Below are 14608 nucleotides of genomic sequence, written 5' to 3'. Positions count from 1 at the left end.
GAAGGCTTAAGGAGGTTGAGAGTGACCTGGGTGGCCCTAATTGGGTCACTTCCTTCAGTTGGTACCCGAACAGAGACCCCACCAGGTGACGCATCCCGCCCGTAGTCGGGCTGTGGGGTCGGGGTTGCATCCGGTCGGATGGGCAGATCGGGGATCCCCATATGATAGAGCTTGGTTCTTGCGGCTGCCACGCCTGTCTGATCGGGCGGCTCCTAGTCTAGAGGTCATCTCGGCTGGGGTCCTGAAAAGGCAAAACCCTTGGATCTGACCTTTTGGTCTAAAGAGTCGGCAGTGGAGAATAATCTTGTTTGACCTGTGTGCAACAGGTGAGTTTATCTTGATTTGTTCTGGTAAAAGCTGTGCCATCTTGATTTAGATTACGAGACCTCAATATGCTTTTATACCTCCGCCACAGGACTCCGACTCTTCCCGGGGCTCGTCGCAGAACAGACCCCGACAGACCAAATCAAAGAGATGTCACAGATCTTGTTCAGACAGGCGCTCCTCTAGTCCAGAACATGCATCCTGAACTAGCCGGACAAACAGTATTTGGCAGACCACTGCAGCCATAGAATATGTTTCATTGTGATTTCCCTGCTCTCCACTGACCTCCAAACGGGTGTGGATGCCCAGCCATGGGGCTGCCTAGCCCGGGACATTTTCGCCCCCCCTGTTAAATGTTTTGTGGGTGGGTTGGGTACTTTTGGCGGCAGGGCCCTGGTTCCCCCCGTTGGGGGCCGGGCACGCCCTTCGCCACGGCACGTGCTCCTAGTTCATGGCAGTATTGGGTGGGGGAGGGGGGTAGTTAGGGGAATTTTGTGGGGCTGCCATGGGGGGAATTTCATTGTTTTTATACATGCAGAATTTGTTATTAAAAAAAAAATAGGGGTGATTAGGGCAACAAGGATGACTTTCCTACTCTGTCTGATTATTTTGACTTCCTCATTAGGAAGCTGTCAGTACTCTTCATGAGTTTTATACTTAGAATTTAGAGGGATTTTTATCAATTACCTAGGATCACCTTGTGATTTATGATTCTGTATTTTTGTATTCTGAGTCTTTATGAAACTATGCATTACTTTGTAATGTTTTATTAACAATTCTGTATTCAAACTTTGAAACTTAATTTTGATCTAGAACTCAGTTCTTGAATGGTCACAGTTTTTAATTATGAATTTTACTCTACTAAATTTGGGGTATTGAAGGGGAGGATAGCTTTATTCCTCTAGATCAATAAGAAAACCTGTGGAGCTGAACTGTATAAGGTAAATGTGGGGTTATTTGATATTGGGGTTCAGGAGATTATTGGCATATGGCTGCCACAGTATTGCGTTGGCTGAAGGAGAGCTAGGAGAGCACAGGGTAGCCCCTCACCAACCCATGTGGAATCTGAGGGATGCCTGTCAGAGGCCTAGCCCGATCAGCAAAGATAGATCAGAGCAGAATGAACTGGGCAACAGTTGTCAATAAATACAGACATAAACACGATATAGCAAGTACTCCTAGAAATGGTAGAAATGACAGCCTGAGCGTTGGAAAACCCTGGTGCTGGTCACTGGCAATGGGCCTTTCAGGCTTGGTAGTATTTGATTTTCTCAACACAAAACAAAAACATGAACAAGACCTGAGAAAGAGAAAGGTTCCCAAATAGGTATGGAGGCGTGCCATGGTAAGGCAAACTGCATCATCTTTACATCTTTCTTTGTATAAATATAATGGTACACAGGCCCTAAGTAATATAACCTGTAAAATTGTGAGTTTCTTGCAGGAGCTTGAAGACTTAACCATGAAATACTGAATAGAAAGCAATGCTTAAATGTATGCTGAGTTTTCACCAAGTAACAGGACCCATCCCTTACTTTGCCACCAATGGGATACAAAATGACCACACAAGCCCTCGATCACACTGAAATACTGATATAAAGAAAATGGTGCAATAAAGCAACAATCAGGCCTGTCTCCACACAGCCAAATAAAGATATGCAAAGAATGTCATGGTCCAACAATGAAGCACCTTGTCATCTGTGACACCACTCCCTGCAAATGGACCATTTGTAGAAGCACAAACCATAACCCAGAAACTGTTTCTTAGTCCATAATACAGGCTAAATATTATTGATTCTTAATCCATAACTCTTCATTTGTAATCCATAATATTTAATATATTACTGATGAACAGTCACAATTTTTGATACTTAACCAAACCATTAAGAAGACAAGTAAAAGGAACAAACCCACATCATCATGGCCTCCAACTGCACTGCCATACAATTACTTTTCCCTGAAGCCGTAACAGGAAATAAACAATCCTCTGCTCCATAACCATGAAGAAACCTGAAATTACATTCAAAATGATCTGAAAGTAATAACCGCAGTTAGAACCATGGTGAATACAATAAAAAACTAACTAGGTGAACTGTCGTCCGACAGACATCACATTGTTTAAAGCATGACTTGAATAAGCAGAAAAATGCCTAGATACTCTAGAATCCACACTGGGTGAGGCCCTGGACTAGGGGCAAGAGGTATAGCAGCTTCACCAAAGATTTATACATTTAGAGGATGGGTCAAGAAGGGAAAATGTCCACTTTCAAAGAATGCCAAAAGGAACAGAAAAAGACACAAAGGAAGACTCCCTAACTAATTTTTTGCCCAACCTTCCAAGTCAGACTTCTTGACCGATCTGGAATTTTAGAGAACCCATTGCATAAGGACACAGCAAACAGATACCGCTAACCATTAAAGGCAAATTATTGTGTGTTTCCTACACCACCAGCAAGCGAGACAAGAAGTGCAGCAAAAAAGGGCAGATTGTATACGCATGAGTCATAAAAAATAAAGTCTGGCTAACCTCTCCAATGTAACTAGCCTGAAGCGCAGGACATTTTTAGCACTGAGACTACAGCTACGGCAAAAGAAAATTCCATTTGACCTGCTCCACACAGAACTAGATGACCTTCAGCGACTCATGTAACTGAGAGTATTTACAAATGTGGAAGTACAAGCGCCAAATGAGCCACAGGAAACTCAAACATGGATAAGCTACGCTTTGAACCACAGAATCAAAGGAGACCAGTTGGCAAAGTGTCAGACACTCACACAAGGAAACTCTACAGAAGGTGGGTGAACCTCTGAACCATGACAAAGATAAATCCAGATTACCTCTGATAATGCTTGGAGAGCCTCACAACTAGGACTTATTTACATACCCACCTTACCAACAAGTTATAATGCAACAATCTCATCTCTGTTCTCTAGGTTGTATTTTCCAATTTGCTACTACTGCCTCCTAGTACATTTCCAATTAGATGCCATACAGTCTATGTCGACGGCATGTCAGACAGCGGGTGCTGCTTTCTTTTAATTGTGTGCTTTCAATAACCTCTCACCCTTATTTCAATCTGTATTGTTTTCATTGCAGTTCTCCTGGCTCCACTTTTTTTATAGACTCCACTTTTAAAGATTTATTTTGCCCACCCCTTATTTTTAGATCTTGCACACTCTGGTTAGTATGCCACACTTTCTGGTGGCTATGTCACTCCTTAGGGCAAGACATAATATTAACACAGCTTCTGGGATTTGACAATTGGAAGCTCAAATCAAAGAGACTACCATGATTTAGGACTCTGGACTTGTAATGCTTATTAGCTTTTTATTTCCTAGTGCCTTACCCAGGCTCCCTCCCTGGCTCCAATGAAAATTAGACTCTGCACAGCCTATATCTACAGCTTTACAGTGGCAGCTGCTTTCTTTTACTTTTATGCTTTCATTGATTTCTCATTCTTATTTCAACTAAGACTGGGTGTAACTCGTGTAATTCCATGTAGGATAATCACACTGAATTACCTAAGAATTCTGTGAGAGTGCGCGTAGCTGTGCGAAAAAAGAGTAATTATGTGTTTTTAACTTTTTCTTACCACAAACATGCCTCTCACATCCCAAATGGATGCTAGGATGCATTTTACACTAAGAAATAACTCTAAATGGAACATAACATGAATAGCAGACAGCAGCTCATGCTCGCCAAATGTGCTCAAGGACGACTTTCCCCCAACTTAAACCCAGCATTTAGCCCTGGATTCTTAGTGCACCCTACACCCAAAATGGGCATTAGGATGCAATTTGCACTAAGAAAGAGCGATAAATGCAACAGAACAGGAAGAGTGAGCACAAGTCACCACTCGCACTTGCTAAATGTGCTCTCACAGTAGGATTCCTTCCCCCAAATTACTCTTTATTACACAAGCAGTAGTAATCGCATTTTTATTTGTAATTCCACTTCAAAGAGTAATGCGGAATTACCACAATTACTACAATTACTCCACTATAATTGAAATTCCGCCAAAACCAAATTACAGCTTGTGTTGTTTTCTTTGTAGAACAGCTGACAGGATAGCTTGTCGGCCAGTACAGGAGTTGCTAGGCTCCACTATTAACATTTTATATTATCCACCCCTTTTTTTTATCTCACACACTCTCAATAGGGTGGTACAATTTTTGTAGCCATGCCACTCCTTACTACAGGATAGAAAATCAATGCAGTTGTGCATCCCTGTTACAGGCACACGTCTTGGGTGTGCCAGCAATGAACCAATGGAAAGCCTCTGTGTCCTTCCGCACCCAGACTGCACCCCTAACCAGGACCCCGGTCCTTATATTACTTATGTACCTGAAATAATTACCTATATGCCAGTGCTGATACTGAGCCTTAATACCACTGCTAAGCTCTCATTATATCGTAATAATTAACCAGGCTCTTGTTTGGATCTTTCCATTGCTTGAACTGCAGTTTCTCTTGTTCTCTGGGGTTCTCCTCTAACACCGGAGTCTCCAACGTTTCTGCTGCTTCCCTACCGCAGAACTTTCATAGCACCCCTGCCGAAATGCTCCTCTCGCCACCTCCTCCTACCCGCAGTTCCACTTCGGTGCTCATCCTATGGTGCAATCACCTAAAAACCCATTCACTAGGCCACCTAGAGTTTCTGCCGGCGCAACATGGACAAAGTTACCTCACATGGCAAGAGGCCAATTGCAAAATGGGCGGAGATCTCTTTGATGAGAACGGGATAATGGAGTTCCCCCAGCTGTCAGCAGGATACGGTCTCCCTAAAACAACTTATTGGCAATACCTTGCCCTAAGACACTGGGTAACACAATCAAATGTTAGCATACAGGCACGGCGCCCCTTAATGAAGTTTGAGAAATGGCTAATAACCAGAACCTCGCACAAGCATTTATTATCAGACATATATGCCTTTTTAATCACACCCACACAGACATCAGCGCAGCGCAGGTGGGAGACAGAATGCGTGAGGGAAGTCTCCCCAAAGGAATGGCAAGGCATCGTGCACAGAGCCAGAGCCTCCTCTTGTAGCATTGCAGGCAAAGAGATGTTCCTCAAAATAGTGCATTACTGGTATTATACCCCAGACAGGGTAGCGTGTTGGAAACCAGGGGCAGACGCTCATTGCTGGCGCCAATCTGGCCAAATAGGCACCTTAACCAATTTGCTGTGGGTCTGCTCCAAGATACAACCCTTCTGGGACACCATACTGACTGACATAAACACTACATATGAGACCGATCTGCCACGATTTCTAAGGTACATATTACTAGGCCTTCCGAACGCCTTAACATATCCCTTTAAATCATGCTGGGGACGAGCCATTAAGCTGGCTAAACAAGTGTTACTTTTCAGGTGGGGTAGGGAAGGAGTCCCAACCAGGTCAGATTGGCAACATAAGTTATGGGAGATGGAAGGAATGGAATAGATAACGGCCAGCCTATTACATAGACTTTCCCGCTTTCACAAAACCTGGAAATCCACAGTGGAGTTCTTATCCTCTGAATTTAACGAACTTACATGCCCCAAGTACCTACGTGTGCTCGGACTTACCAGAGATCCCTCCCAGGATTCAAAGACAACCCCGCAGCAGTAACGCAAGCCCCAAGAAGACCCCCACTAGAGACCTAAGATCATAGCCAGTACTGGTCCCTGCACTCCCCCCTACTCTCTTCCCTTCTCTTTCTTTTCTAGTCAACCTTCTCTCCTTATTCTCCTATTCTATGATGTATTCCCACCGGCCTGTAGGTTGTAGGTGGTGATTTTTGTCTGAAAATACAAAAAAAAGATGTAAAGCCTAAAAACCCATTCACCACCAAAACCATGGCTGAATGCATGGAAGTTGACTATTTCCCATTCTCTTCATATTCTCGTTTTATCCGAAACGTGGCTTAACTCAGTCTCGAACACTGATATCTCTGTAGCTATGCCAATTGGGGGGAACTGCAGGCTGTGCACCATTTCCTATAACCTGTATGGACCTGTTAGACCTGGCACCTTGGCGTGGGTCTCTCTTCCATTTTTTGTTGTTGCCTCATTTGTTTTTGCTGGTGTTAGATGCTTTGGGCACTGTGCCACTGCTGTCCAGTGCCACAGTGCAAGTGCTCCCTATTGTAAATTGCTGTCTGGATTAGTGATTCCAAGATTGGCTGATTTGGTTTACTTGTCAGACCCTAGTACAGTGCACCAGGAGTGCCCAGGGTTTGTAAATCTAAATGCTGCTGGTGGGCTTGCAGCACTGGTTGTGCCACCCACAGAAGCAGCCTGTAAAAGTGTGTCTAAGGCCTGCCATTGCTGAGCCTGTGTGCAGTCTGGTACTGTCATGCTGACTGGGCAAGTACACCCACTTGCCAGTCCCTAAACCTTCCCTTGTCTTCATATCAGACACCCCTATGGTAGGCCTAAGGGCAGGGTGCATTGTAAGTATAAGGTAGGACATGCCCTGGTGTGTGTGGCATTTTCTAATAGTGAATTACAGCCATTTTCGTTTTTCACTATTGCAAGGCTACCTGTTCTCCATAGGCCAGAATGGGCAGTTTGATTACTAAATCTTATAATCCTAACTGACTCAGGGAACATGGTAGAAATTCGAGTTTAGTATGCCTGAACTCAGAATGATAAAATACATCTTTTAGTGAAGTTGGTTTTAACATTCTGTGTGTGAAAATACCACTTTTAGAAAGTAGGTATTTTCTTGCCTAACCATCCAAACCTGCCTCTGCTTGGCTGTGTATTCCTTGTCTGGAGTTTGAGTGACAGGGGCTGGCGACAGGGTGAGTCAGCACAGGCCTGAATAGAGAGATCTGCATCTAGATGGGTGGGAGGAGTTGCACCTGGGACCTGAATAGGGCTGTGCCTTCCCTCCACAATGCTGGCTCCACCTCCTGTGGTGCATCTGATGTCTCTGCCCTGCACTCTGAAAGGAAAGATGGAGTCTTGTCAACAAAGTGCTCCAGGACTGACCAGAACTGGTTTGGACTAGGCAAAGGCCTCTCTGCCTTCAGAGAACAAAGAGAAACTGGGTATAAATATTGGGACCCAAACCCAAGAACTTTTTATCACTTTGGGAAACAAGAAGAAACCTTTGCTGAGGAGTGGAACCAGAAGAAACTGAGGAGAGACTATCCCTAAGCTGAAGTGCTGCTTGGGGGATTGGCCTGCAGTGGTTGCCTGACTGCCAAAGAAAGGAGAAAGGACTTTGTGTGCACTTTCATTCAACTTGTGAAGGATCTCCAAGGGCTTGGAAAAGAGCTTGCCTCCTGCTGAAGTCTCAGGGTCAACAGACTTCACCCACCAGCTCCCCAAGAGTTCTTTTGAAGTGCCTGCAGTTGTGCTAGACTTTTTGAGGACTTGCGTGTCGCAAGGAGCTGGAAGCGCGACTCAAGAACAAGAAGCGTGTCTCCTAACTGCCGTTGCTGTTTCACAACACGAAGCGCCTCGCCGGAGAAGAGGATCGACGTCGCATCAGATGCCGCTGCATCACCGGGAAGCGTGTCGCAGAAGAATCATAAAGGGCCCGATTCACAGAACTAACTTAAGACAAAATCCTAAACTTACTACCATTTTGGTATTCACAGAAGGCACTTACTCATTTTGGTATTCACAGAAGGCACTTACTCATTTCGGTATTCACAGAAGTTAGGAGTCCTAACTTTAGGACTCCTAAATGCCTTCTGTGAATACCGAAAGTCTTAAAATTAGGGTTTTTCTCAGTTTAGTGGTAGTATAGTTAGGACTCCTAACTTTAGAACTCCTAAATGCCTTCTGTGAATACCGAAAGTCTTAAAATTAGGATTTTTCTCCCATCAGGCGCCGCCGCATCACCAGGAAGCGTGTCGCATCAAGGAGAAAGCACCATCTTTGGTTATTTGCTCCGGATCTTCAACGCATCACCGACCTTGCAACACTTTCGTTGCCCTGCGTGTCGCATCTTAAAGTACATTGAACTCGGAGTGTCACATTTACCATCTTAAGAGAACTAAGATAAAGTAACAGTATTGTGGATTTTTGTCGTTTATGGTCTTGTGATAAATCTATATAAAGAATACTTATTCTTTATATAAAACTTGTGTGGTGTCCATCTGTAGTGTTGTCACTGGATTACTGTATGTGTTCACAAATGCTTCACACACTGCCTCCGAGATAAGCCTGTCTGCTCGTGCCAAGCTGCCAAGGGGGTGAGCAGGGGTTATTTTAGGAGTGTACCCCCTTACCCTGACTAGACGCAAGGTTCCCTATTTGTTACAGGTACCTACCTATGCCAACTAGAGACCCCCAAATCTAACAGGACCATTATATAGTTAGGTTTGAATGGTCAATAAGCCCGGGATGCGGTGCCTGTCAGAGGTGAATTGACCCTAAATCATCCCAGGCTTAGAATTTAGCCTCAGAGCTCTCCACCTCTGCTCCAGCTAGCACAGAGGTGATGACTGCTGCTTGTAATTTCCATCCATGGATGCCTTGAATATTTTTGCTCCCAGTAGAACAGTGTATAGGGCCCGGAAATCTCCCTCGACAGCATGGCACACTGCCCAATGCAGGGCTCTCAGACGACATTGTTAATATTTTTGACGCACATGGAGGTGATCTGATTCAGGTACAAAGAAGTCTATAAGACTTCCACCGGAAATTACCGCAGGCATCTCAAACTCACGGCCATGCATATCTTGCTGAATGCCTCAGTAGCAATACCCGCTTTTAGAAGGGAATATTCTCCATTATAAAAAAGCTTTACTCAGGCCACAGCCAACAACACGGGATGCACACTTCCCAGGAGCGCTGCACAGCCCTCTCAGACCGCTTCTGAGAGACAATTGGAAAGGTTCAGCTCCAACCCCCAATCTCCCTTTGTCTTGCTTCCCTTTCTCAATCCTACCTTGAGTCTCGAGGCAGTGCCTTGCTCTCTGAAGGTTCTTCTATTAATCAGGACATGGGTCCTAAGAGCATCCCAACTATAAGATCATGGTCCTCTCTGGATCCAAGTCCATCCCACATTCTTGCCCTGCGGACCCACCGATTCCTGCCAGCTCTTACTGGCCTGTGCAATCAATCCACATCCTCGGCTGAGGCCCAGAAGCAGAAATATGCCCCGGGCCATCTCTACGCTGATGGCTGCTGGCCATTATAATATGCCTTCCAGCAGAACCGAAGGCCCCAGTGAGAGGACTGTCTGTTGAGGGCAGAGGAATATGGGGTAGGGGCCTTTGGGTGAGGACAGGAAGCAAGAAGTGCAGATAGGCCATAGGGGGGCTAGTGGGGCGGCGGGTGGTAAGCCGAATAAGCCTCTTGTATAGTGCACGGCCCCTGCACAGTATATGCTTCATGGGCAAGTGTGAGCATCCTGCACAGCACCCAACCCACTGCGCAGTATGGCCCACTGTATAGTGCACTTTCTGCGCATTATGAACTCCTCATGCACATTCCCCTCCCCCGCTCCCCCCAGCCAAAAGTCAAACAAAGACTGCAGAGGTGGGAACCGCTCAGCTTTCTCCCTTCTCCTCTCACTCCAGGGCGGGTCCATGATCCAAGTGCCGTGTCCCTCCTCCCTCCCCCTCCTCTCCAGGCATTCCAGATGGCAGGCTGTCCACAAACTCGCTGAATTCCTGGCCCTAGGTGGGCCTCCAGTGGGATAGACATGCCGCACCACGCCAGGTCATTTACTCTGGGCCATTCATGCCACCAACCTGCTAGAGTCCCAGGCTCTAGAGAAGGAGTCCCTCCCGATGGTGCCCACCGCCACACATTAGGAACTGCTTTGATGCCATATATCATCCAAAATATATGATAATGACACTGATAAGAGCAAACACCTTCTTAATATATTTAATGGTTTAAATAATGTTATCATTTATAAAATGATTTAATGTTTCGAAATGCATGGATTATGATGTATATATAGACTTATTGTCACAGCTTTGCTTTCAGTCATCACGTTAATGTATGCGTATGTTTGGTTTAATTGTGAATACAAATAGACTATTGTCGCATTTTAACAATAGTCAACCTCACTTTCATGACTTTCTTAGCTACTACCATGCAGTGGCCATTGAATCGCCATGGCCCTAGTGCTTCTTGGCAGATATTCCATTGTGAAATACTGACATCTGCTGGCCATTCCTGTTTTTTTTTTTTTTTAACTTGGCAGATTTTATTGAAATGTGCGTGGCCGATGAATAAATAGCATTGGTCCAAAATGTTTCCAAAATATTGCGGTCATTAGCACCACATCACCCATGAAAACTGCAAAAGAATACTAAGACGGAGAAACAGCACCAAATGCATGCTTTTACTTTTTGTTAGTAGGACTTAGAATTCATCACTCATATTTAGCAATCTTCCTTGCAGCCGAACATCATAATGAAAGTAGATAAAAATGACATATTGTGGCTGCTTAGTTTTCGTTCTTGTGATTTTGGAATATACAGTGTGCATGACACTTCGTAACTATAAAAGCATTGGCAAAGCCAATAGGCACAGCATTTTTAGCCTGTTGACCTTTACCGGTGATATTTGCTGATGCTGCTAAGCAAAATGGATTTTGCTGCAAAAATTCAAAAAAAGATTCAATGAAGTAGCAGCAGCATCATTTATTAAACATGTGCATGCTTGGTAATGTATGTGTATGCATGCGCCACCAGGCATGGACACCACTAGGAAATGGCATAGGCACATTTCTTTTGTTTACCAATTCAAGATGAGGATGTTCTTTGCATCTCTAAATTAATAAATATATATATATATACATATATGAAACAACCCACACGTATAGACGTGTAAAATGAAGCGCACTCCAGCAAGAATCCAGGGACAAGGTTTTTCAAAGCATGAATGCTTTATTTGGCAAGTTCCCCCCGTGCTACCCCCGAAACGCTGACAGACGCGTTTCGCCGACTGGCTTTTTCAAAAAAAAAAAAAAAAAAAAAAAAATATATACATATATATATATATATATATATATATGAGTTCCAAAAGCTGTCTCCCACTTCCTGACGGCGAGGAAGAAAGCACACGGACACCAGCTCGTGCTTCACAGGATTTTAATGAAAGTCAGCACCCACACAGCACGCCATTACGCGTTTCGGCCACCAGATGGCCTTGATCACACGTAATATATATAATAATTTTATTTGCACTAAAGTGCTTTGTGCACTGCGGAGCGGCCCAGCAGTAAATGGCTGCCCTGGGTCCTTAAAAAAGTATATGCAAAAGGCCACAGTGGGTCTGAGGAGCAATAGAGGGGAGGGGAGGGTCGGTGGATAGCCACTAGCAGTGGATGGGGGCAAAGGGCCAAAAGAGGCACATGAGGTTTGGTCCTCAAAAACGAGGGAGTGGGGGCGAAAGCAATGAACAAGCTTGGGGTATAAATGAGGGCCAAATACAGAGCACACAGGGCAGTGGGTGTTTGGGGGGAAGTAGCATTTGAGAAACATTAGCATTTTCATGGAGTGGTGAATTAAAAAGAAAAAAAAGTATTCTCTGACTGTGAGCAGTGGAGGAATTCAAGCGATGGAGTCAAAATGAAGCTAGTGAGACAATGCTCGAGGGTAGAGAGAAACACAAGAAGAGGATAGCAAGCCATTGAATAAGAAGTAAGCAAATGAGAGTAGCAATAAAACTAACCAATGGCAAACAACGGGCGGATTTTAAGCCCAGTGTAAGTTTTTGTTGTGGTCCACATCAGGCCTTCCACAAACAAATAGCTAAAATATGTCTGGTAGGTGAACCCTGAATATAGGTAACTGTGGGCAAAATGTTTCCACTAAATCTCCACTCTTGCACCCCAATGTTGTGTGTTGTCGGTGCCCCAGGTGGGCATGGGGTACCCACCTAAGGCCCTGTGTAAGGGGTATGTGGGTCCAGTGTTGGCTCAAGGAGAGGGGAGCTGCTTGCCCCTCCCCTTTAAATTAATTTGGGCTTCGGGTATGGGGTCCCCGGGGCCAGTGTTGACTTGGAGAGGAGGGCGCATCACCCCATGCCTTTAAATAATGTGGGGCCTGGGGTATGAGCTCCCGGGGCCAATGTTGCCTTTAAATCAGTTTGGGCCCTGGAGGATGGGGTTCCGTGGTCAATTGTATGCTCGGGGAGGAGGGCCCCTTTAAATCTAGTTGGGTCCTTTGGTTCTGGGGACCCCGGGGCACTGGGGACCAGGAGCCACAGTTCACTTGGGGTGTGCATGCTACTCTTTATATAAAGTTCAATCTCATGGGAAAGGGACCCCGGGACCAGTAATGGATCAGGAGGAGGGGCACGTGCCTTCCTCTCCAATAATTTTATGAAAAAGCTGGAAAGAATTGCCGGCTCCTGCCAGCTCCCAGAATGGGTGCTGGCAGTGATGCCAGCAGGACTTCGGGGGCCCTGTGGCTCTCCCCACAGACCCCAACCAAAAATAAGGATCTGGTGTTCCTGGTGGGCACCGGGACACTTTAAATATACATTAATAAAATATACGAATCATAGATGATCTGCAGGAGTAACCATAATACTCTATGAGGACTTTTTAAACACATTTTTTTTAGTTTGATATTGTCCTTGGCAAAGTCAGGGGCACCACTAAGCATTTTAAGGTACTGCCTAGGCAGCGATTGTATTCAGGACATGGGCATTGAGGTAGGGTCTATTTTTTATCATATAGTACCCCAGGCCAATTCTGCCCACACCTGAGGCATGAGACCAAGATAAGGCCTCATCAGCTAGCATATAGAAATCTGTTAAGTTGACCAAACTGTCCCAGCTGTTCTTTTTCTATGAATAGGCCCCAAAGTGTCTCTCTTACAAGACATCTCCTCAGCGAGGCCCAGCTCCCCGGGCCCCCACTCCCTTGATACACTATTCTTCTCTTACACCCACGTAGATACCGCAAGAATAGAAATACCGCAAGAATAGGGAACTTTCCAAGCTAAAAGAGACATCACGCAATACCTGATGGTGGGGGCCACTTGCCATCTGTCATATTACAGTATCTGTTGCTAGCTTTAATGTAACTAAGACATGCAACCTATATCTTCCTAAATGTTCCGCTTTCTTATAAAAGTTTCCCTGAAGTGACACAAATCCTGTTCAATAGATGTTCAATTTCATTATGATTCATGGTCAAACATCCTGTGACCTTTTGGGAACCTTTTGGTGGCGTGGGTGTCACTTCTGTTTTCTTAAATATTTCCGAGAAGTGACCAAAATGCGTCATGTCCTATAGGTCAAAGGCACCTGTTAATGTCGTCATTTTGTGGTCAATTGTTCATCATTGAAAGAGTATAAAGATCCGCTCCTCAGTCCATTCGGGGGACTACCCTGACGCCTGTGTGGTCTCCTTCAGCCATCTATCTAAGCATCTTTGGCTGAAGCTCTAATTGCTTATTGTACTTTGAAATTGTCTCTTTTTCTCTCCTCTGCATTGCCCTTATTCTAAAAACATTATTGCAATTGCAAAGCAATAATGTTTTTTCCTCCTAACTTAACGTGTGCACTTCTAGCATTCAATATCTATCGTTTACACATCTATTTTGTCATCATTTTGCAGAAGCAGTCCCACAAATTAAGCTGCCTTGGTCCAGTGCCCCAGGACCATGAAATTTCAACCTTTCATTGCATTTAATGTACTTTAAGAATTGTAATTCTTGGATGGTTAGTTTTCTCATTTCAGGTTTGCCTTCTAGGCACTTGCATGTTTATGAATACGTATTCTTGTGTTGCTATTTCTGACTGATTGTAATTGTGATTTCATTATTCTCTTTAAACTAATGAATTGATGAATATATTTTTTGCTGTGTTAATGACTTGATGAATAAAAGTGCTACTTCAAACGTAAAACCTTTGTTTCACACCCGTGTTCATTATTTTTAGACAAGCAGTGTTTGAACTGGTATAGTTCACCACAGGAGGGTCTAATTCACCCCTCAACAGCATTACGCTCCTCCCACGTTCCCCCCATGATTACAATTGTCTCCTCTTCCTGTCCTTTGTAAATTATGGCCATTGATTTGTCAATAGGTTTCGTAGTCCCTCCTTACTACCCTCCTCCTGCTGTGAACTCCCATATGCACAGCCCCTCTTACTTGTGTCCTTACTCTGTAGCTTTCATTAGCAGTTCCGGAGAACTATTTACTTAATTAAACAGCACTCCTAGGAGCAATGCCGGCCGCTTCTTGTTTCACACTTCAGGCTTGTTTCTCCCTCAGCGCTGCACCCATCTCACAGCCGCCGAGCTGTTCAGTAATGTTTTTTTCCTCATTTCAGGCATTCATTTCTCTCAGTGTGGATCCCATCTCA

The 14608-nt window shown here is 44.6% G+C and overlaps 1 long non-coding RNA gene across 3 annotated transcripts in view; it reads left to right on the top strand.

Annotated features, from left to right (window-relative positions):
- Nucleotides 1-14608, top strand: part of LOC146860214 (uncharacterized) — a 111657-nt gene that overhangs the window by 84871 nt on the left and 12178 nt on the right. For 2 of the 3 annotated variants that reach the window (XR_014978804.1, XR_014978806.1), the window contains one exon: nucleotides 13860-14145. The exons of the other annotated variant lie outside the window; for it this stretch is intronic. This is a non-coding gene — a long non-coding RNA (uncharacterized LOC146860214). Of the gene's footprint in view, nucleotides 1-13859; nucleotides 14146-14608 lie in introns of those variants that run through there. 3 annotated transcript variants of the gene reach the window in all.

The sequence above is a fragment of the Triturus cristatus genome, chromosome 3_1 (assembly GCF_964204655.1).
Source record: "Triturus cristatus chromosome 3_1, aTriCri1.1, whole genome shotgun sequence".
NCBI lineage: Eukaryota > Metazoa > Chordata > Amphibia > Caudata > Salamandridae > Triturus > Triturus cristatus.
This window is presented reverse-complemented; position numbering and strand designations above follow the sequence as displayed.